This window comes from Chelonoidis abingdonii, chromosome 5 (genome assembly GCF_003597395.2).
Source record: "Chelonoidis abingdonii isolate Lonesome George chromosome 5, CheloAbing_2.0, whole genome shotgun sequence".
NCBI lineage: Eukaryota > Metazoa > Chordata > Testudines > Testudinidae > Chelonoidis > Chelonoidis abingdonii.
Genome location: NC_133773.1, coordinates 42,729,593 through 42,733,115, shown reverse-complemented (window position 1 = coordinate 42,733,115; position 3,523 = coordinate 42,729,593). Strand labels below are relative to the sequence as shown.

Below are 3,523 nucleotides of genomic sequence, written 5' to 3'. Positions count from 1 at the left end.
CAGCCCACCCCCCACAGACCCCTGCCCTCAGCGCCCCCCCAGACCGCCCGCAGACCGCTCCTCACACGCAGGGTGACCAGACAGCATGTGTGAAAAACCGAGACAGGAAGAGGGGTAATAGGAGCCTATATAAGAAAAAACCCCAAATATCAAGACTGTCCCTATAAAATCGGGACATCTGGTCACCCTACAGGGCCCCCAGCGCCAGCCGCCCGCGCACACAGGGGCAGCATACATTACCCCAGCCCGGCCGGCGCCCCCTCGCTTACGCCATTGTCCGGTGTTTACATCCGCACCCCTCCCCACTTCTTACTACAGCCCCGGCGGCTGTCGCACACACCGGACGGCTCTGCCGGCACGCACCAGCCAGGGCCGCCCACCAATCGCCGGGCACAACCGGGCCGGTTGGCCAATGACCACGCACTGCATCCGACAGGAGGCGGGTGGAAGGATCCCTCCGTAGCCAATGACAAAACGAGGCCCTGCGGGGGATCCTCCTTCACAAGGTTGAAGTCAGGAGGGAGTGGGCTGGTAGGGGCTAGTGCGCGCGCGCGGACGCCTTCACAGTTCAAAGGGTTTATCTTATGAATAATTAACGTTACCTCATGAATAGTCAATATCCCGACGAAGCGGTCCCGCCCCCTTCCTGAGCCCCCCTCACCGCCCCGCCCCGGCCCGCGGGGAGTGGAGGAGATTGTTCGTTCTGGGTGGGCGCAATGGCTGTTGAGGTGTCGCGCGGCCGCCGTGGTCTTCAGCGTGCAGCACGAGGCAGTCAGTGAATAGCTCAGGGGCTCCCGGGTTGCACGGATGCCACGCAATGTTTGTTATTATTTCTCTGCGGTCCATATTTACCGGCCTCTACCCAAAGCTTCTCTTTCCAGTCCCTGTGACCAGCGAAGGGCCTGCACCAAACCCCAGTCCGGGACACACCTAAATTATGCTCATGGTTGAAAGAATCCAGATCTGGGCCATGATCCAGATTTCCCATAGGACAGCCTGAAACAAAAGCCTAGGTTTAAACATCTCCCAACATGTTCAGTGTTTTCAATCCAAACCCACACAAAAAAAAGTATGGCTTGAAATATTACTGAATTCCACAGGTAAGACACTGCATGCAAAATATACATAAAGCAACAATGAAAGGGCGCTACTTTAACATGGAGACAGCAAGGTACCTGTGCAGAGCACTCTGCACAGCAATGGGGAGAAGGGAAATTTGGTCTGGGCCCCAGGACCAGCTCTTAATTCTGTAAGAGATGCATAGGATCATTACTGCTCATGCAAAGTTACCAAGGGCTTACACTGCAAGAGGCCTTCCCTCAACAAAAACAGGGACATGTTCGTCAGTAATGTTTTTTTCTCTCCCAATACGTATCTCCTTCTAAAATAATTGAAAAAGAAATATGGAAAGCTGTCCTCTGCAGTCCTTTTGAAAAATGCTACGTTCTGGTCCTATAAACTCTAAACGGCAACTAGGGCAACCTTTGTGTGGGTTTGTGTGGTTACTTTGTTTTTTTGCTAAGGCTATATCTACACTAGCACTTTTGTTTGTGTAATGTGTTGCTCAAGAGGATGAAAAAAACCACACCCCTGAGTGACATACCTTACACCAACAGAAGTGCAGTTGTGGACAACGCTATTGCGGCAGGAGCCAACATAGCTACCACCCCTCACTGAGGGTGGTTTACTTATGTCGACAGGAGAGCTCTCTCCTGTGGGCGTAAAACGGCTACATGGGAGATCTTACAGCGACGCAACTGCAGCGGTATAGCTGTGCCTCTGTAAGCTCTGTAGATATGGCCTAATAATTTCCACCCTAGAGAACTATCAACATCCACAGAAATATCTATTGTGTACACTATTTATTTATGGAATAGGATTTTTCTGAGTCCTAACTGACATTGATTATATAAATTTAAAAAATGTTTCTGTTTACATTACTCATCTGAGCCAGAATTTGAAGGACTGGGCCCAAAGTAAATCTCTCCTTCAGATGTCCCTAACCAAGAGACAAAATATTAGAATGCCCTAGGGAGAAGGTTCTGAAAGAGTACATCAACTGGGGAGACAAAACAGTGAGACAGAACCAGAGGCTAATTAAGAAATGAGAAGGAATCAGAGGCAGTTTAAGAAGCATGGGAAGGACAAGAGTCTGTTTAAAGAAGTTGAAGAGGATGAGAACAAGAGCAGACTGCTGAAGGAAACTAACTTTTGGAGAGAGGAACAGAAAGAATTCCTGAAGCAGGGATAAGAGAAAGCATAAATTAGAATCACAGTTGCAGGAAGAAGTTAGAGAGAGATGGAGGCAAGATTGCAAAAGAAGGGAATAAAGAAAAAAGTTGGAATTACAGTTCCTTTGGTATCATGCTGCATTGGATAGCCAGGGTTGTATTTGTTTTTTTTGTTTGTTTGTTTTTTAAGGGAAATGTAGATATCTGTAATTTGGCTATCTTCTCTAGATCCCCGTAACAATGATGAAGTTCAGTCAGAGTTGTTTTGGGCTTTAATGGTGAGACCCAGATAGATTCACTGAAGGTGGAACATGATAAATTATAAATGCAGTTGTTGGATCTACTACAACATTATCATGATCTTCTGTGAGTCATTATATAGTTAGAGAAGCAGTTGATCCTGACAGGCACATTCTTCTTTATTGTAATCAGGCACATACAATACATTCTGGCTTAATTATGTGTGATCCCACAACAAACAGTGTTGCCTCATTTGCTCACAGTTTCATGATTTTTATAAATGCTGAAATATTTTATTTTCCAGTTCTCAGATAACTGTATTCTGCTTGTTCATATTTTGTCTTCTGTTTGTTCCATGCAAGCCAGTGTACAAAAGTTTTGGCATGAAATTCAGCAAAGGGAAAATAAAATTTGAAACTAATTTTCCAATGTTTGTTTGGTCATGACTGGGCATTCAGCATTATAAATTATAGAGTTATTTACAATTGCACAGTGTAGAATTCTGCAAGCTAACATTGTATCACATGAAACTGAAATTATCTAAAATACATTTGTAAAGCAAAATAGATACAAATTATCATCTATAATGTATGGGGGAAGGGGCACTGACTATATATTAACCAAAACTCTTACTGGAATGTTAAGTTTCTAATTTAAACCACAAAAGTTGGAAAATCAGAGTTAAGGCTTAAACAACATCCCAAACTGTCATTATGTGTATGCATTATGGGCTCAGTTTTGTAAGGTACTAAGCATACCTGGATGATGCTGACATTCCTTGAGTCCCATGGAAGTCATTAGACAGGTAGGGAGTTCAGTATCTCACAGAACTGAACCCTTAACAGGATACAGGGATACATCCACAGCTGGTATAAATTGTCATAACTTCACTGTCTTCAGTTACAATTTATACCTGTTGAGGATCTGCCTGTTAGGGTCTTTCATTCCAAAATCATATAATACTAAACAGTGCAACATACTATTGGGTAAATATGAGCTGGTTGGAAATGAAAAGCTATTTTTGTAAAAATTGCAACTTTTTTTTTTAAATG

At 44.3% G+C, this 3,523-nt stretch overlaps 1 protein-coding gene across 8 annotated transcripts in view; it reads right to left on the bottom strand.

Moving 5' to 3' along the window:
* The window catches only part of BLTP1 (bridge-like lipid transfer protein family member 1), a 228,022-nt gene extending 227,634 nt beyond the window's left edge, over positions 1-388 (bottom strand). For all 8 annotated transcript variants that reach the window (XM_075066261.1, XM_075066262.1, XM_032776032.2 and 5 more), the window contains exon 1: positions 270-388. The gene's annotated coding sequence lies outside the window, so the exon portion shown is untranslated. The remainder of the gene's footprint in view (positions 1-269) is intronic.
* Positions 389-3,523: the final 3,135 nt, after the last annotated feature.